Genomic DNA, 22,487 nt, shown 5'->3' on the forward strand with positions numbered 1-22,487 from the left:
GTCTATATACCACGATTAAATATTACATATTATTATACCTAATATTTAATGTCCTATGCCTCTGTGGTGTATGGAAGTTATAATTCGTAATGTTTTTGTACTCACTACTTCTCGCAATATGGCGGTAACCGTACAAGATCGCGACGTCACTGGAATTAATAATAATTTTTAACATATAAATTCATAACTCAAACACACAACACAGCAGCATTTATACACGAGCACTCACCCCTTCGCGGCAACATTTATTTACGTTTTCGGGTGAGAAAATCGGACGACTACAGGATTTTATTTATATGTATAATACGCGTATATACACTCGGCAGAGGACATATCTCTTGGAGCGTGGCCACTATATTCGTATACATGTATATACGTATAATAATATATGTACATTTAAATTTGACTGTCGGACATCTCAAAAGAATTACAATATGAAAGTCAATGCGCCCGTTTCATGTGGTATTATACGCGCTGAAATTCATCTATATTGAAATTACCACGTCTGGTGTGAAATTTACATTTGATACTGTGTTCCGGGAAAAAGAAAGTTCATTATTGTAACAAAAATAAATAATCCTGCGGGTAATCAGCGGTCTCGGGTTGAATACGTTTTTTTCGTTTTATTTTATTTAACTTTTTTTTTTTTTGTGTACGCTTATTGCGGTGTATATTATGCAGTAAGAGTGAATACTAATCGTTAACGTTTATTTAAATTTGTGGATTCGAGATGACTTGCAAATAACTATGTACACTTACTATAATAATTTGTATAAAAGATGAAAATAAAATATTGTTATCTCGAATCGAGTATATAATATATTATATATATGTATTTTCATGTACCTATATCTGACTATATAATATTCTTCAAAACTGTCTTTTTTAGTTTGATGAAAATTGAATAACTACAATATTATGTACCGTGAGTAATTTTGATTACATGTAAACATAATATAGCGACGTGAATAATAGAATGGGAGAGCACTCATCAGTAGTGACTGCTAAATATTAAAATCTTAAATTTTATATTCTATCGCAGTTACACGAATGCAATGCCTAATTGAATGTTGAACATTAAAAATAATCTACTTGCATAAAATAGGTAAAAAATTTACATTTAATCAATAAACTATATCAAATTGATTTATTATCATTATACAACCTAACTTAACCAAATATTTTTTACACAAATTTCCGATTTCAATTTTAAAATATTTGGTCCGCGTGTAACGCGATGTTTTTAACAGAGTTTTACTTGAATAAACAAGCCACCCATTAACACAATCCTGTGAATAATATATTCGGTAGATAAAATGTTCGTGTGAGTTAGACGTGCCGCAGCTGCACTCGACGCACGGTCCTTGGAACACGGCTGATGCGTTCCGCGGGGCGTTAAAAAAAACACTTATGAAACTATAATTTTGTTGGATTTTTGACACATGCACATTGCTGTAATAAGATATTTTCAATTAGTTTATTATCTAAATTAAATAAATATTTTTTATATTTAAAATACTTTAGTTTTTATGTCAATCATTGAATATAATTTTACACCTACAATAGGTTCATTGTCAACCGATAATAACAATTTAAATATAATTAATAATTAAAAAGTGATTATAACTGTATGAAGAATCATAGTTTAGCAAATTAAATTAAAATATAGGTTTAATAGATAAATATAAAATAAGTAATTAACGTATATAATTGGTATACCTTTAGTAGTAAATGGGAAATTCATATTATTAGTACATTTTTTTAAGCTAATATAATATTAATTGTATCTTAAAATAGTATCTTAGAAACTGCTATCAAGACACACAAGACACAATATTTTTTATCTTACAAAGGTAAAGCGGTACAAATACAGATTAATTTTTTTCAGAACGTATCAAGATTCAAGATACTGCATCTTAAATACATTTCAACATTGACTGGTGACTACGTAATACCATTAATTTTTAAAAGTATTGCGATTTAATAGTATTATTTAAATGTATTAAGAAAAAATATTTTGACGACCATTTAAAAATTAAAATACCATTTATAATCAATGGTATGTGATAAAATACGCACTCGCAGACAGCAACACAATTCGATTGATCGCTGAGCAAACAACAGCGAACTGACGTAAAATATCACTCGCAAATACCGCGGTTTATGGTTATTCGACGTCCGTCGTACACTCGTACATATTACGATTGCTGTTGTCAATGAAACTCGACGAGGGTTGCGAACGCTTTCGTGCGTACGAAAAGTTACTGTCAATAATTCTATACAAAGAATTTGTAAGTTACACGTGAAAATATCTTAAATATCATATAATTACTTTTCAAAACTAACAAATGTCCTAGAAATTCTAAACAATTCTAAAAAAATGCAAAATAAAATTTAGTGTATTCATCTAACAAAAGATAAGTAGGTACACGGATTTATATTAAAACGACCATCGTACACCATTAAAATTGTAACTACTCACAAGCCAAAATTTAAAGTGCATACGAATCTCAGCCCTACAGTCGTCACATCTACTAATGACGCCATTCGTACAGGTACGTAGTAAATAAAAATGTAAAATAAATAAAAATGTAAATAATGTGTCTGTTATGTTAAAAAAAAAATCAAAACCATCCCGCAGTATGTAATTTAAACTGTAACACGGGTATCAGAGACGCGTACTTAGGGGAGTGCTAATGTTGGGGCGATCGCCCTAGGCGGCACTTTCTATACGGGCATAGTTGGGCTTATAAATGTTTGTAATCCTGTCGCAAGTCAAAATTGGTATCATACACCAATACGAGTCATGCGTTTAACGACAAGCAGTAAACCCCCGTAACTGCGGAGTCGTATTTTCATCATACGTTGTTCCTTTGTGGTATAGTATGTTGACGTAGTTATGGTAGGGGAACAAATGAAATAGGACAGGGACGCCAAAATTCGAAATAGTTCCCCAAAAGCTCCATAATATATTTCAAGTTAAATATGTTCGAGTTTACATTATCGGGACAACATTTTAAATATTATATTATGCTATTAATTTATCAAATATTTTATTATAATAATTCTTAACGAATAATTGTACACCGTGAATTTTAGCGGACGTATACGAAATAAATATTGTGTATAAATAATTGTGAGTATGAAACATTGTGCGTTCCGAAATATGAAAACAGCAACATAATAAGCTACGGAGGGAGAAACGTGTCGTTGGTGGCTTGCAGCAATAATCGATGCGCGGCTGCCTATCGGTACACTCTCACTGTCGTAGGAACGTTATTGAAATCGACTTTTAGTAGTTATCGAGTGAAGAGTATTGAAGATTGAACACAACTGAGGCGGCGGTGGGACCGCATCACAACCAAACTCAAAATATACTGTAAATAATGTGACAATTGTGTTAAAAATTATTTGTGTATTTCGAATTGACATATAAACGTCGTGTGGTACCAATTGAACGGAAAAGGCGAGTCTGTTACGAATTCGTATAAAAATTGATCTCTATGAAATCACTGTACTCGTACCATACGAATACACACGAGTCATAGCATTTAATAACAATAATATTACAGGACTTTTAGGGTTGTATATGATTTATTATTTGGTAGACACACACTTTTAATCACTTTTTAAGATACTATTAAATATACTTATGAATTATATATTATATTAAATAAAAAACGAGGGTTTAGTAAATACATACATTTTGTGGACCGACTGCATTTTAGTCTAGCCTATAGCTATATTATAATATTGTAAATAATTAAGTCAAAAAAAATAAATACTTGTTGAAGCAAAATTAAAAATCAATTCAAAGTATATCGTTTCAATTGAATAGCCTGCACGATGAGTACTTGAAATCATTAACCATAAACACATAACATCGATAATAAAAAATGCGATTTTGGATTTTGTTTGATACTCGATAAAATACATAATGGGTATTTCTCACGAAACGTATTGACAATAAAATAAAATACATAATAATATGTAACTACCAATTATTTCTCTGTATACACACTTTTTTGAAAAAACCAAAATCGATCACCAAAAAAAGAGATTTTAATATTCACTATTATCACTGTACATTTAAAATTGTTTAAAAAATCGCAATAAACAGTTACAAATCTAAAAAAAAAAGCGCGCGCGTCGACGTTATATGTTCATTCCTTCCTTTCTTCCTTCTTTTAAATTTCAGATCAAATGCTAAATCGATTCGATGACTTTTCCACAGACACATTTATCGTGCGACTATCGTTTTGATTTTGAAAAACATATTTGTCTATATTAAACATTCCCCCGAAGATATAAGAAACGTCACACACTGTTATTCAAAACTCTATTTTAAACACAACGATAATAATATATTGTGTATCCATCTCAAATCTGCTCATCTCAAGTCTCGACCGATTCCGATGCTTAGCTGTGGCCGCTGCTGATGTGTAGCGGACGAACGTCAAAAAGCCGTGTCCATTGATCTGCGGAGCGCGGTAAAGGGCGGCGCGTCGCGTGCCGCCCGTTAGCTAACCGGATCGTGGGTGCGCGGTGGGTCGCGAGACGGCGGATGGGCCGGGGCGCGCGCGTCCCTTCGCCAACGCCGCGCCAGTGACGCTCACACGTCGCGCCGGGCGGCCCGCACACACACGCACACACACACACACACACACACCTGGTATTTCCAAACCGTACGCGGAATTTGCGCACACCGACGACGACGTAGCAGTAGGTATATACATACGCTCCGACACCACGTACGCTCACGTTTACATCTATACGATATATATATATATATACGCACACGTCACGTACGCCCGCGTGATGTGTCGCCCCGGCGGTCAGTAGTCGGCGGCGCGCCACGTGCTCTCTACACACGACGCTCTGCGCTCCGTCATACGCGTCCACCGCCTGGACGTGCGACCGCATTACGCGCTCGCGCGCCGTGCACACCACGTGCTGCACGCCATTCACGCGATCGCGCGCGCGCCCACTCGCACACGCGCACTGGTACGCTCACTCGCCCGCGCATATTGTACACATACACACACGCGTGCGCGCGTTCAACGCATCGGCCATCACACTGGTGTTTCGTGACGTCTTTATCGGTAAGTTATCATACGACCTTATCAGTGTTACTGTGTTATGATTATAATTATTTGTTGTTGTTATTGTTGTTGTTGCTGCTGTAGTTAATGTAATATAATAGCTCGTACAAGCTGCAAAAAGGAGCAAAAACTGTAGGGATGGGTCAAATAAATTTTTGAGTTCGATGATCGAGTTCTGATTTTTTTCTCAAATCGTTCGAGATTGAGTTTGAATCCATATTTTATTTTCGACTTTTTTTCGAATTGTTCAAACAATTCATACTTCCGAATTTAAAATTTAATTTATCAATCCATTTTGATTTTAAACAAACGTTACGAAAATATACTAGTATACAATGTTCTAACTGATATAAAGACTATATACATCAGGGAATACCTGATGTACAAATAGTATGCTGAGATATACGGCATTATTTATATTTTAGAAGATAAAAATTATATTTATAATAGTAAATCGATATGGAACTTGATACCTTCGAACTGCTCGGAATGTTCCAAGTGCAGAGTATTCGATTTCAAGTAATAATTCTCGACGAATTTCCAACTTTTTGAATTTCTTGAAATTTGATGTTCACGAATTCGATAAGTTCGTTAACCCTATCTTAGCAAAAAGTAATACAACAGGCAACAGATTAGATTTTAAAAATATCTGCAGTAATAGAAGAATAGGTCTTATAAGTTTAAACACAGTGTATAATGTATATAATAGGATGCGTACAATTGTTTAATCCAGGAAATGAAATTATTTTTTTTAAATCTTTTGTGGGATGTACCGTTTTGTAGGTATAGGTACAGCCGTACAGGTTAATACAAAGCAATGTAAACGTATACTATGTGCATGAATTAAATATAATATATCGGAATTATTTTTAACGGCTGATTGTATTTTTCAAATTATTAGTTATAACTTATAACTTATAAGATATTACAATGTATATTTAAAAAGTTAAAACAAGTCAACTATATAAAATATAAATTAACTTTCAACTGCAGGTAATCCCCCACCTTTGCATACTCATAATGTACTATATTAATAAATTATAGTTATTTTAGATTATAACATGATTTAATATACTTATCACTTATCAGTTATCATGTATCTATTGATATTCATTTTTTTCAAGCTTAATTTTTATAAGCCAATTTATTTTTTAATTTATGAAATTCTGTAAAAAGATTTCTTTGATTATACCGTTACCTTCGCATTGTTTTCATAGTACATATTTAGTTGCAGTGGCATAAATATCAAAATTACGCCCCCCCTCTCCACATAAATTGTTTCAACACTAAATTAATACAATATATATATAATATATTTTTATACATATTTATTTCTATAAATGTTTTTGAAATGTCTTCTTTAGTTAATAAATGTCAATTTTAAATAATTATTATAAATTTAAAAATACATAATATTAATATAAGTACATGAATATTAAAATGTTTTTTCATGTCTTTGCTTTAGAAGATTGATCTATAGGAACATAAAAATCTATTGTTGATACTTCATTATGTTCAATACTTAAAACTAATAAATAATTTTTAGGCTTTGTTGTAACTATTATTAGAGCTACTGAGATATGATTTTATAATTTTTTAAATGAGTAATGACCATTCTATCGCTGCTGTCGGGAAAAGTTAAAAAGATTTGCATAGCTATACAAATATTAGGAAAACTGGATGATATGGTATAATTGTCACAAATAAATTTACTTAGAAACTGCAGGCAGCGGTGCTGCGTAATGTATTCGTTCGACATATCAAATGAACGTTGCTATTATCATAATTATCCATTCCATCACGATATTACATTTTTGCCTTTTGGCTTTTGACACCCCTTTAAACATTAGAATTTACGCCCTCCTCTGCGAGGATTGAGGGTACGGATGTGTATGAGTTGTGGCCCGAGTAATTATCATTATCCATGTATCTGCAGGTGGATGCGATGGTGACTACGTAGCGGTAATCGATAAACGAAATATTCGACACACGTGAACAGTTTTATCTTTGTATAATATGATAAAGATAAGGCCGATCGTTTTATCGTATTATCTGCCGTAGGTGCGACTTGCATTAACTACGATAATTGAATAATTTAAAATTATAAAATTAATATTGTCGATGCGTATTCAGTCCGAAACAATTTTTGTCCATATAAACTTGTATTAATTTATACATATTTGAATATAATTCATCGCGGAGTTTGCATATAGTAAAAAATCGAAGCCACTTATTATCTACGAAGGCTACGAATTTCGTTTTCACAAAACACTTAAAGATGATGTACAGTGGCGTAACAGCGGCCTTGCTGTGTCAAAAATTGTTAGTGCTTTATTAAATTATCGCCTTCAAATATAATCATTGAGAATAACACCAATCACAACCACAGTACAACTGACGAAAAAGTCCTAAATAGGCAAATAACAAGTAATTCTCCGAAAATAATAGCTTTAGTAGACATTTCATGCAAACCGTCAAAACTTATTCGCTCGAAATTGAAATAAGGTGGTATACCGATTTTCACTAACAATTATTTATCATTAATTTGACATAATATTCATCTCTCTCGTACATCTATATTCTGTACAGTGTGTTCCCTCTCTACCAAGTCGCATTGAGGAAATACATCATACTGCTTTGGCATACATGGGAATTAAAACCAACATGGGTGAACAATTTTTGTTTGTAAACGTAAACTAAATAAAGTAAACTCGGTAGTTGGTTTTTCTATATGCACAAAACATAAAAGTGTTATGTGACATAAAAAATATATAATACGTCGAAAGGATGTTCAAAAGCTATCCAAAGAACTTTACTCAACTTTTTACCATCCACGGCCTTTAAAATGATGTGTATTTACCTCTTGTGTTTTTTTTTTACTACTCAACTAGTTTAATACTATACGTATGTCATGTGCGTGCATTTCAACATGTAATTCGTCAGTCCATATCCGTTGGTATATCGTTCTCTCCTACTGACAATTTTATAGATTTTAAACTAGCAATACACAGTTCTATATAGAGGACATCTTCCCTAATACATAAATAAGAGGATGTCGATTTGATTTGGCGCAAAGTTTGTGGAGAAAAATCCAAAGTTTAGGACCTAAAAAACATTATAATGATAAGTGATAACACAGATTATTGTCGTTATTTAAAATAATTTTTGGATTGCCCTTTTTTGTGCCTGAAAATATCATAGACTGCTTGGTTGACAACTTATTGGCAATACAGCCTGTTGAAAATGACCGGATTGCGTATATTGTATATGGATTGACTGTATTTTTATTTTTTGAAAACTATATTTTACCAGACGCTTTATGTTCCCCCCTAATATTTGGGCACAATTTTCTATTAGCTGCAACCGTTATATACTAACAGTTGTGAAATTTTTCACTCAAAACTAAGTATGTCGTTTTACACTAGCTATCCAAACATACATAATTCGAAAAGAGGTTCAATTTGAAACGTACATAAAATTCAGAAGTAAAGGTGTAAAAACAAAGAAACTGTGTAAAAAAAAATAGCGTTGATTAGAGGACAGACGACAAAGCTCGAGCTAAAGTAAACAAAAAATTTAAAAAAACAACAAAAGAATATTATTTATATGAATACTTTTATTTTACTAATATTATATTCTAAAGCCGACAAAACAATATTATTTATACGAAATATTGGTGCTTAGTATTTTAGCCATTACTGTAGCAAAAGTTAACAGAGAAGAAATTATAATTATTATTTGAAAAGTTAAATTGTTATTATTATTTTTTAGTGGTGCTACCCCCTCCCCCCGTAATCATCAGGAATCATTGATTAATGCTTACGTAATATTATAGTATATATAGTGTGTACAGAATAGTAAACTCTATTATATTATTAATATGATATAGATACGTGCGTCTTATAAGTTACGACTCTTCAGACGATTAATAAGCTGGCACGTGTACACCATAAACTATTTAGTATTTATAGAATTTATCTGAAATGACTTTTATTCGTAAATCATGACATAACAATATAACGTGTAATTGTATAACACAACATTACACGTGTTTATGAACAAAATCGTTTGAAATTCGCCTGGTTATAGTACGATCAAATTAAAAGCTGTCCGGTTAACGATTCCCTTTATTGGGCATTCGTCTCGACTAGCTCACCTCGGCGCGGGGCATAACGTAATATTATATAGCGAATACTGAAAAGTGATGGTACAACTATAAAAAATGTATATTTAATGGTTAATATCAATCATAATATTAGGTACCTATCCTGCAGTATATTATATACCTAATATTTTATTCACACGTAACAATAACATCTCCCATATAAGCTTCATAAAATTGCGAAACGGTGAAATTTATGACGATAAACCCAGTTTTTATCCGCTTGGATGTCGGAATTGTTATTTTTTTTACGAAAGCGATGATTGATCAGCTGATTTCAAATAATAATAATAATAATGTGTAACGCGCTGGATTGCACAAAGTTGGGCGAGTCACCACCACGTAACTGCAATATACACTGCAGTCGTACAAAGATGTATCCTAACTTTTTTTTATATACATTATAACTATTTAGGGTATTATTTAAAAGCAATCCAAAATACTCTGAAATTTTTTATTAATAAATACGTTCGAAGGGAAATGTTGAGCAATATTTTGAATAAGTCCAAGTAGTGTGACTTATCATTATTTATGTGCATTGTGCACCAATTACATTTTATGTGTATTATTTACTACGAATGAATTAAATACAAAATCGCATAATATTGTTATAATAACTTCGATCATATATTTTTTTTAAATATATATATATATACAATATACGACGATGAAGGAAAGACCATCCTGCAGTGATTGAACCACATGTTTTTATTTCATATTATTATATTAACATATTATGATAAGATATTGTATTAACGGTCAGTCGTGTCTGTGTGTTCTGCGAGTCCGTGACTAGTGTATTATTGTATATTCCAACTAATGCGTGGAAAATCTGTGTACATGCTGTATCTACACGGAAATCCTGTCCATAAATAGACAATTTTCCAAGAAAAGATTCGATCGACATATTGCGAGACGTTTTTCGCAGACGTTTTTTTTTATTGCAATGCCAATATATTATTATGTGGGGCCCACATTTTTATACATTTCACAAATCGAAAACAAAATCATCACAGATTGATTTTATTTTTTAGTTAGTGAGTTCAGTTGATGCGTGTAAATAAGCAAAAAAAAATTGTTGGGGGCTTGGGTATGTTTGGCACCCCTGGTTTAGCACCCTCATCATTTGCGCACCTGGTTTGTTAGCTTTTATTTCTAATGGGTACTTTCTTATGTTTATGTTTTTTGCTCCTAATTAATAAACCAAAAACGGTACAAATATACTTAATATTATATTAATTATACACATTTTAAATATTCATTTGTTAAAATCATATTATGCCTTATCTCAATCTACAATAGAATATGGTTTGAGAAGAAGCTGTGCAAACTGCATACTAGTAACACAGGCACACAGCACACCTCTATAAAAAAAATAATATATTCAAACTGACTTTTTCAAGCAAACGAATAATCCAAAAATAAAATACAAATAGTAAAATAATTATATTATAAAAATAAATATTATTATCTTTATTATTTATTTTCATTATTTCAACTTTCTAGTAGATATTGTATGATTTGTAAACTAATTGTAATATATGTATTAAATTAAAGATTATCTATTCTATTTTTTTTTTTAAAAGTCATCAATCAAACAAAGATATTATCCTTATAGTGATACAATAGTCAATAATAACGTGCATATACACTATATCATAAATAACTCAACACTGCTAAATAAATAAAAAGTATTATCATGATAATTTTATAACAAATTATTAGGTACCTATCTAACATTTTTCATTAATAATACAATACAAACAACAAAAAGTTAAAAAAGTAAAAACAATCGGAAAATTTACCGTTTATTGAACCTTTTCTTTGCCATATGTATACCGTTTCAATATTCGTTTGGCCACGTGATTCTTTTTTTACGATGGGATTTGCCTCGAAGAAATTGGACTCGAATATTCAGTTGTCCAGCAGATATTATATAATAATAATATCATATCATGATTATGGCCGTTGCTTGTTATGCACAGCAGTCAATATTCATGAGTCGCATTTTTTCCCGTGTCGGTATTGTACGTGGATTATGATGCCGAATGCCGACACGGTGGAGCGTATTTTAGTGCAGGCCAGTTACTCCAATAACCCTTTTATATAAACGACATTCACGGTCGTTGTTGCTATATCATCCCACAACAAAGCTGCAAATATGACTGCAGAAAACTAATAAACACAAAAATATAAAATAAAATAAACGCCAACTTATAAAATTATTGTACTCGTTAAATAATATAATATTATATTGTTCTCAAAACAGGAAATGATTAATGAGTCGTTAACAATGACTATAATATTATCAGAAAATCAGGTTGATTATCGTATCGCAAGACAGTCATATTCCTTGACGCCCTTGTCTGCTGTGGAATGCCTATGATCTAACCCTAACCTCAACTAACGTATAATTTAGGTTGAGAACATGGTAGAGAGCATTTGGGTGGTACCAAAAAAGTTGCAGAATGTACTGTCACGCTTAACGTAAAAAAAAGGTAGGATTTTTACCGTTTAACCAAAATAATAGGACATTAGATTTTATGCGTCACGTTATTTTTTTTTTCGCTTAGTGATTACGCATAATAGTCAATAAAAGATGATGATCTAGTTAATGTCAGCTACAGTAACAATACATCGCATAAACTGTGGCATCTGTTAATAGCTACTTAACTTCTTCAGTTACCAAGGTTATAAATTGTATACTGAAAAATTGTTCCATCGTAGAATTAGTTGTTTTTATTGTCTGTTATATGTAGGGAAGAAATAATCTTTTAAGAATGTTTGCACCTCCTGGACAAGAGGGGTGAAATAGTAGAAAGTATTCTACGAAAAGGGAATTTTTATATTTTATATATTTTCTTATAAGTACACGAGACAGACGATTAACTCGAAAAATGTTTACGCATTAGGTACTACACTTATTAATGTCTAAAATTAGTATGACAATCTTAGCTTTCATAGATTAGCATTCATTTCAGCATCCGCACATCATAGAGGTACTTAATCTCCAATTGCGGTTGTAAAAAGAAAAACGATATCGGTCGTTCTGCAGCTGGATTACACGTTAAAAATTCAAAACATTAGCCCTAGTTCGAGTGCCATAAATTATAAATTTCAACGGTACATCATTTATAATTTAAAATGTTTATTTCACATTCAACGCATACAGCATTTTTGTTGAATATTTATTTTTTTAATCACATTAAAAATGGTCTTACGATAAAACTCACAAACTATGGCAGATTAAACAATTAAATAAGATTTCGTTTATATGTATTTATTATATAAAAACTAAACAATTCAATACATTATATTTTACTAGAAAGAAATAGGAAAATAATATTATTGAATTCAAGTGACATCAGCCACTTTTCAGGATATATTTTAACGAGTTCTAAAACGATCGGCACTGTATATATACGCATAAATTTAACGTCACCGATTACACAATATCATTAAGTTAATATGTAATCATAAATCTGCATAATTTACTATAATATAATATTATATTTGGATTAATTCATTACTTTTCACCGCGATTCCTAGGTAAATTCACCACCTGCCTTTAGAATAGTACCTAACGAATACAAATATTATATATATTATATGTACGACGATAACGACGCACCACAAGGGACGCTTTAGAATTTTAATTACAAAATAAATAATAGAATATGTGTATAGATGTGATTTCATCATTCATTTTTATTCTTATAATTATTCGTTTTATTATAATATTACGTTGTTGCGATTGTTTATCGTTTTAAAAGGCCACTGTCCCTCACTGAACTTTATAACTACAATATGACCACGGTATATGGTATAAAACTATAAAAGTATATTATATATTAATATATATACATTCAGTTAATACATAAGCTAAAATATATAATTTATTTAAGCAATATATATAATATATATATATATTATACTTATGTATAATGTATATACTATTGCACTATGTACTCGTCGCTTGGTAATAGCAGGGCTATTATACTATTATGTTCATTAAAAAGTCACATTTCTAATAATTACCTATGTTTGATTCATCAATGAAATCATCATTTTGTGAATTTAGTATTCAGTATAATATAATATACCGTGTCGAGTTTTAATACTGCTCGTGATTTTCCAAAACAAACGCGCCGAAGCTCTTAATGATCTAATCGTCATCATATGTATTACATAATGTATAATAATTGTACCTACTTATAATTTATTATACAAACATGATATGCGAGTAGTAGTAAATGTATATCGCTTACATTTTGAAATAAATAATATTCAAAACACTTTGATGGTAATACGAAATCATTTATTTCACGCAGTCGTACCATAGATATGTAAGTATATAACTATTTGCTAAAAAAATCAAGTGAAATCACCACCTATACATATAATAGGTTGTGAGTATATGAGTGATGACAGACCATTATAATAACGATCATCGCTTCTTAAATTATTATGACGTTAGAATATCAATGTCGATTAATCTTAATCAATTTTGTACCTTGTTTGTATTGGTCATTAAAAATTCATAAACGTTGCAAAAATAAAATGTACCTACTACTTAATATTATCGAAAGAAATCGGAATTTACATTAAAAAATGTGCCAATATATACTTAGCGGCGTAGTTTATCATATTGTGTTGGAAGTAGATAACTTCTAAACGCGGTATTCTATGAAATCACGAAAACCTATTTATAAACGATTATTATAATTTATATAAGTACGCGTATGACACGCGTGAGAGAACCACGCGATTCGTCTTTGATGATTGTCGATAGCATATTATTGTAATATTTTATCGCAATAATGTAATATTCCAACTTCGTTTATCCACCTATTATTATTATCATTATTATTATTACATATAGATTAAAGTGTATTAACAATAAGTCACCGAGTAGGAATCGATGTGCGCTCGGTGACCACTTTTTTTTTTTTTATAATGTATACGCTATATACACATACAGGTGTAATAGGTAGGTACGTATAAATAATAATATATTATAGGCACGCGAATACGTGATGACGATGACGATGATACGAGAGACATAGGTATAGCAGATCACGAACTCGTTTTGGTATGCCTGCGTGTCTTTCGGTTTGATGGAACGTCGGAAAACGTATATAAAGAAGAGAAATCTGTCTTAAAAAGTAATGAGTGCGAGATACAAGGAGCGTAAGACCGCGATGTCGGTGCGGGGAGTTTTATTTTCTTTTTTAGGATTGAGGGGGGGGCAATGTACGGTGTGGCAGTGGTGGCGGTCGGATCGATATTTCGGCTGCATTACGAGGCAATCTTGAAGGAAAACGCGCGAGTAATGAAAAAAACTAACAGCGATAGGGAGGAAAAAAACGACAACGATGAAAGGGAACCCTTTTTTTTTTTTTACTGCGTTCGGCGCTTCAACCCTCTCGTTTTGGCACGGGCGATTTTTTGTATTTTATTTTTTTTTATACACATCGCAACCCCTTTTCTTGCGCGTGGGGGAGAGGTAAAAGAAAAAAAATCAATACCGCCGCAACCCCATCGTCAGCAGCGGCGAAGAACCCGTGCGGCTGCAGCAGCAGAGTTTATATTCATTCTTATTTTATTTTTTTATTTTATTCATATAACACTTATATATATATATATATATTCACGTTATACTCGCCACCCGGCGGAAACAAACAAAAAAAAACCCGCCTCACCCCTCCGCGGGTCCGTTTTAATTGCACCCTCCACCGAGCGCCTCGGCCGGTTTCCGGGGTTTAATTAGACCGCGCCACGGCTAGAGCCATCGTCCGCGGGGGTGAGGTTCTCAAACCCGCGGGGGTGAGATCCACCGGCCCGTGTCTCACGGGTCCCCGCTCCACCCCTGTCGTCCCCGCGCCCCGTCACGGTCGCTTCTCCGCTGCAGGAGAGAGGACGTGCCGCGCACCCCTTTGCCGCGCACGAGCACTCGTAATATATATATATTATAATAATGGAAATTATATAATTCCCCTTCCCCTGCGCACCACCCCCCGAACGACTTCTATGACAATAATAAAGGCGAACGCGCGCGCGCCCGCGCACATTTGCATGCGACCGAGCGGACGATTTATGGTCGGAATTAAAACGTGACGGTTCGAGGGTATAGCGCGCGCGGGGGCGCGTCGGCGTGGCGGTACTACGGCGGCATTGCCGTGCGCTGAATGGATAAACGCCACCGCCGCCGTTAATGGCTATAAATTTGAGCGCTGCCGAGGTAAACGCGCGCGAAACACGCGAAAAAAAAATACTTACGTGTAGAGGTGTATTAATATTATATTAGTATATTATACCGCGCTTTATACGTATATGTATATACAGGTGTACTCTTCTTTCCGCCCCGAGCCCGACAACAATAATTATTATTACACCGCGTCGTTCGCGCAAATTTGTATAATATCTTCCCTCGTTATAATATCTCGTCCCGTTCTCGTTGGGCCCCTCGGGGTGTTTTTTTTATTTTTTTATTTCGTTTATATATTATTCGTCTCCGGTGTGTACTACGCGCGTATATTACAATAGGTATTTAGTAAGTATGACTTACTATATATTATTATAATATGTGTCTTTCAGGCACCGCACCACAGCTATATAGGATTTGTTTTCATTTCGACACGCCGTCCTAGCCGCCCAGTAACGTGAGAAGTCTAGCTCGTTAGCGCCCATGGCGATCTCAGAAAAAAGCGCCTTTTTACCAATTAAAAAAAAAAAATGTACCTAACGTACGCGTTAATAACAATAATATTTATAGTGACGGAACAGTTTGGGATTTTCCTTATACTGTTATCATAAGTTCGTCATTAAATTCACGCGTATCGGGTGTAAATAAACAAAATCATACACATTTCAAAATGAAATAAAATGTCGTTCTGAAGGTAGAATAAAAATACTAGTTTCAAAGTAGAATTTTGCGCCCCTTCAACACTTTGCCTTGTCCTTATTGCTACGCCACTGGTCCTGCCGTCAAAATATGTGAACCGCGTCGTAACGAAAGGATTCGTGTACTTATATATATTATGCTTTGTATAGACTGTACAATAACGTCTATGTATGGTGTGAAATAATATTAGCAAATATAGCAATGTCAAATCGTTTTGAGAGGCGATAATTTATCGTATAAACTCGATCGATGAAATCGCATAATCATATATTATGTATTATGTCTCGTGAAAAATATGAAATCCCCGAACATTACAACAGTATTACTACAATGCCCGGGCATTCTGGGATACGTAAAAACGATCATTATATATAATATTCTAACTTTTCCTATATATTGGCCGGACTAGTACGCTAGTGTCCGACCTGCCCGGAACCAAGTGGACAAAACGACTTAAATACAGCGCACACTTATGTCAAATATCAATAATACGTTTTTTGTTTGATACAAATATGCAAGGAAGTTGTTTATCCAAGTAAATGATTAATGAGGCACTACCAGTATAATTATCTCTAAAAAAAGTGATGAGAATATTTTTTGATTTCGTAGACCGAAAGTACGATATAGATACTTGCAATGCATTATGCAAAATCCACTGATGAAAATGTAAAAATCTGGTCGACTTTGATCGACTTAAAATGTCATAGTTGTGCAGGTATCTAAAAAAAAATACACTATTATGTATTATTAGTATTTATTACATTTTATAAGTAATTAATTAAAATAACCATAATTTAACGATAATTAATATTCATTTGATCCGTGTCAAACCGCTTTTAATTAATAATATTAAATATTTTAAATATTCATTAGTAGACGGTAACAAAAATTCAACGTATAGTATTATATTTAAAAACTTATAATAGGTAACCAATATTCGAGGCGTCTGTTTAAAAGTTATAAGATGCTTAATTTTCAATATTTAAGATATACAATACCCGAACAATCTAAACTTTTTCATACTTTGTCCTCAAAAATCGGGCATTGTGCACCGTACCCGTGATATAATACTTCCTATTTTGCTCGTAATAGATATAATATTACAAAAGAATTATATTTACGCGTATTGCACGTATCTAATTAGTCTTTCCGTGGGACGCAGGTTTTTATTTTTTTTTAATTTACGTTGACTGCGATACGATATAAGTCAAGAGTAATTTTTTCTTCGTTCTTTCTTTTTAAAAATCCACTTCTAACTAGCACTTATAACTGTATGACTTCTTTCTATTATAAAGTTTCTGGAAATATCTTTAAATCACGTTTGTCAGTTAAGTGTAGCTGATGTAATATTGGAATTAATAAGTCGGTTTTTTTTATCCCGTATCCACCGCATGTCATCTTGCAAAGCGATGAAAAAAAAAAAACACTATGTATTTACGCGGGAGAAATTACGTGTAAGTATGAACTTACTAATAATCCTCTAATTCCTCAAACAAAATGTATGTACATCATCAATATATTTTGAACAAAAAACATTATCTTAATTAAATCTTCATGACTGTTAAATATAAAAAAAAAAATTATTCAAATACATCTTAAAACTCATACACTCATATTTTTTTGTATATGTATTGTTGAGAGTTTGCGACATAATTTTCCTACCGTACCTACTACTTTTGATAAAAAATATTATAATAAAACATTTTGAATTATTACATCAGCATGGTCAGTGTACAACACTGTAGCAAGATGTAAATTGTATATACCTATCTGCGAACTAAGTCTGCTATTACTAAGTTAATTTTTTTTTTGTTTCTTAACCGTTTGAACACAAAAGAAGTAATTTACGTAAAAAATAAATATAATACGTTTTTATAGTACCTATAGTCTATACATAAGAAGCCGTAAGCAATATCCTGATATATATAATAAAAACAAATCCTTTGATACGTTCGCCGAAAAATACGCTGTAGTCTTGTAGTGTCTCGTCTTCATAAAAAAAATACTTAGACATTAGACAATAATCTTATTTAATATTATACTTAAAATTAGAAAAACTAAAAGAATTTCTGCAGCTGAAAACAAATTTTGTTCAAAATTCAAATAATAAACTTCTATCAAGAGATAAATCGCTGAAATAGTAAAATGAGAATGTAATTTATTTAACATGCAAATGATTACAATTTTTTTTCTCCCATAACATGTATAATATACATTGTATATAATATTGAACAACGATTTCGTCTCATTAAATCAGGACCATAAACTCAAAATATTCAAAACACCTGTGTAAAAAATATTGTGAAAATATTGTGGGCCACAAAAAAAATTGATTCTATAAATAATTGGATTTATAAGCAATTAAATCATTTAAATTTTTTTCAATGTACGAGACCACTTAAAAATAAGTCGCTGGCGGCGTGTTTGACATATGCTTGCCATAAATCAATTTTACGAGTATAGTTTTTGTATTGTAATGTACGTAATATATTTATTTTATAATATAATATTATGATATTATAATATACACTTATCTGGATTTTTTTAACATTGTATCTTTAAAGGTGTACAGATGATCACAAGTCTGATGAATGTCCATTAAACATGGTCTATATTATATTTTTCACGTTTTTCAATTTTAAACATTCTGTTTTTATAAAATATCTACTTAGAAATTATAAAATGTAAGATTGCAAGAGATTTTATTAACTTTACAATGACATTTAAATAAGACGTATACTTAATTTGATATATAGATATCTCAACTAATATTTGATAGATGGAAATAATTTCTTCAAATTTAACGTTAAATCAAACAAAACTATTGTTTTAAAACTTACAGACTTTGAAGATCTCGTCCTCGTGAACTTGAGTAGTTTTATTGATAATTTGTAAACCACTTTGTATAAATTGTTTTATTCGTCTACTCGTTACTGCAACCTAAAAAAAAAAAAAATATTTGAAAGAAAATTAAAAATTATACATGAATACAAAAGAAATATTATTGTGCGTTGTGTAGTGTGTTTAAGTTTTGGATAAGAGTGTGTCCTTTTGTCTATAGGAATAACTTCCGTCGCTTTTTTGATACTTGTCTGTGTATATTTAATGTGTAAGTATAATATATAGCCGTATAGTAGTTATTCCGTATAAGAAAATTTAAAAATAAAATAAAAATTGCCTAACCTTATCTATTTATTTTATTAATATATTGTTTAATGATAAAAGGTACTATATGTATAATAAAATAAAATTGTATACAAATATCAATAAATTTATTTAAAGTATTTTATTTATTGCTATTATCTAATTTAAAAATATATTACTTATGAATTGATTTACCATATTTTTGCCTGTTAAGAATTTTAAAATGCACGTTTTTGAATAGTTCTGAATTTTAGAGAATATAATATTATATACCTATAACTATTTTATTAAATTTTATATTTATTGATTCATTTATAAATGGATGGTTCTATAAAAGTCATATAATCAATTCGGGGACCTAAATTTACTAGGTACTTAGTACAAACCATGCTTTTTCAATCAGTAAAATATTCAGTAATTTATTAAACGTTGCATAACCACATATAATTCTCGAAAGTATAAGAATCAACTATACCAAGTTAACGAAGCCGACAAGCACCATTTTTCCCTTTCCCCTCAAACAAACCCCTCACAGACCCATAACTTCGCTAAAAGCTTTTTGTTGGAATTGTCGTACGTACATTGCAGTCATGATGCTGTAATAATAATATGACGATTATTCCTGCAGTCAACTCGTCTGGCGCCACCGAAGCCGCCGCCTATAATTAAGCATTTTTTTTTTTTTATTAGATTACGCATTTTTAAACACACACACAGTCACATTAATATTCATGCACTGTCCTGATATGGCCCAAGACCAAAAGTGTATCATCAGAAGTATGATATCTTAATTTGTTAATCGATAACAATATTATATACAACGATTATTATACAGAAATATATAATCATAATACAATACTTCGAACTCGGTCGTAATATTGTAACCGCGTTAACATGTTTAATTTGTCTACGTGATTAATTAAAAATCATTTTTAAAATCTATAATTATTATATAATAATATATTATACATAGACTATTTAGTGTAAATGTATAAATGCATTGTGGTTCGCTATTGATGAAAAAAATGTAGAAAACATATTTTTTACTAAAACATATTTTATATCAATTTATTCAAGCTTTTATAAATAATAATGTAGAATTTTACAACCTTAAATATCTGTTAAAGGTATAGTATACTTCACTACTTTCGTGACACTATTAATTTTTATTTGAAGTTTTAACTTTTATTGCATTTTTACAAATTTAGATTGCATCATTTTTCTATTCCTGTTGAGTGCTGATATTATATAATAATTAATAACTAATGATACATAATATTTATTCGTTTGTATAATAAACTTCACTATTATAGTATATATTTATAAATAATGAATAAAATCATTATGTACATTTTTTTTTTTGGTAACTTTCGATAAAAGGTAATATACAATATATATATACATAAATATTATAATAAGTATATATATGAAATAAAAACGTAATTAAAATTATATTGATATTTCAAGTATATAATTTATTATTTCTTATGCAATTAAAACACTGGTCTTTGGTTATTATTATTTTTTTTTTTTATTAAAATTTAATTTTTATAAATCGTTTCATTATTATGTTTTCATTTTAATTAATTGTGATACAGTTCATTATTCTTGAATTAAAAAGAAAAATATTAATTAGCATAATATCGTGCATAAAAAAATCCAATAATCTACCTTATTGTTTTGTAAAATACTCAATTAAAGCGTTTAAGTTTAAAAAAACACATATTTTTAAGATTTCCGTGAAACCATTTTAATACAAATTGGTAACCAATACCATGAGTTTTAATATATTTTTTTTAATTAAATTGTGTGTTTTTTATTATTTTTAATTAGTTTAACGAACAAACTTTAATAAAATATAATTAAGAAATATTAATTATAAAAATCTAAAGCATTTATAAGACAATCATAGAATTAATGTAAACTCAATGTAGAGCATGAATATTTATTATTAATACTAATGTATAAATAAAAATGATTTCAAAATGCATTAATTTTAATCTGATATTAATTATATTAAAATGATTAAACTTAAATTATAAATATATGTATCTTCCAATCTGTAAATTGTGAGGAAATTACTTTATTTATTTGATGATATATTATTATACTTCGTGATTAATATCATATAATTACATAATTACTTTATTTGTTCTAATTTCGTTTAGTGTTTATAACAATTTTGTTTCAGAGAAAAAATATTATGAACATTTGATAATTTATAAATTATTATTAATAATAAAAGAAAAAACGATTTCTCCTTAAATCAAAGTAGTCTTGCAACCAAACAAACACGGCTGAAATATGCGGAACCCTAAATTAAGGCGCCATATTTCGGTCTTACATAATATTATACACGCCCATTAGCCACATTTCAATTAAATATAATATAATGTGTAAACGTACTCTACCGGCACAAACAAATAAATTAACGAACAAAAATATATGTTAATTGGCTTTCAAAAATGTGTAATTGACAAAAACCAGTTTTCAAAAATAATTAATTAAAATAATAATTGTCCGCTGCGCAATAAATGCATTTGACTAGAACATAATTGTGTTTAAAATGAAAACAATACGTATTTGATTTTTTTACCTTGAACCAATTACTGTTCTCGTAATTAATTATACTTGTTTGTTTAGTTTTCTAATCAATGTACCTCATGACAACTAATATCGTCTGTCATGTGCTATATTTCTGCCGACGACGAATATTATTACACGTGTGCGACAGGTACATGTTTAGCTGGCAGGTATTAACCTTGTTATCAGTTCGCTAATAAACAATTACCGTCTTCCCCAATAATAGGTATCGTATATATTTTCGCTATGTGTTTGTTACAATTTGATAAAAATATAAGACGCACACGGTATAGGTACTTCCTGCTTTCGGTGCTGTAAATCATATAAATTTAAAATTTAAATTTTTTCCGCCTCGAACAAGACGCCTCTTGAACAAACAAAGAATGAAACTGGGTCGTCAAAAACATTGGTACCTACTCGAAGTATTTCAGAACAATACAACGGTTGTTGGCTATAAATATATATATAAAAAAATATGACATACCAATACCACAAAAATAAAAAATAAAACCCTCACTTAAAATTAATTGTTCTATTATATATGAAAACAAAAGTGTTTTAAAAATAAATTTATTATTAAATTAGTTTTGCT

General features: G+C 30.8%; 1 long non-coding RNA gene across 1 annotated transcript in view; it reads left to right on the forward strand.

The window, feature by feature from the left end:
* The first annotated feature begins 4,632 nt into the window (after nt 1–4,632).
* Nucleotides 4,633–22,487, forward strand: part of LOC132921255 (uncharacterized) — a 43,837-nt gene continuing 25,982 nt past the window's right edge. The window contains exon 1 of the long non-coding RNA XR_009660846.1: nt 4,633–5,102. This is a non-coding gene — a long non-coding RNA (uncharacterized LOC132921255). The remainder of the gene's footprint in view (nt 5,103–22,487) is intronic.

The sequence above is a fragment of the Rhopalosiphum padi genome, chromosome 2 (genome assembly GCF_020882245.1).
Source record: "Rhopalosiphum padi isolate XX-2018 chromosome 2, ASM2088224v1, whole genome shotgun sequence".
Lineage (NCBI taxonomy): Eukaryota > Metazoa > Arthropoda > Insecta > Hemiptera > Aphididae > Rhopalosiphum > Rhopalosiphum padi.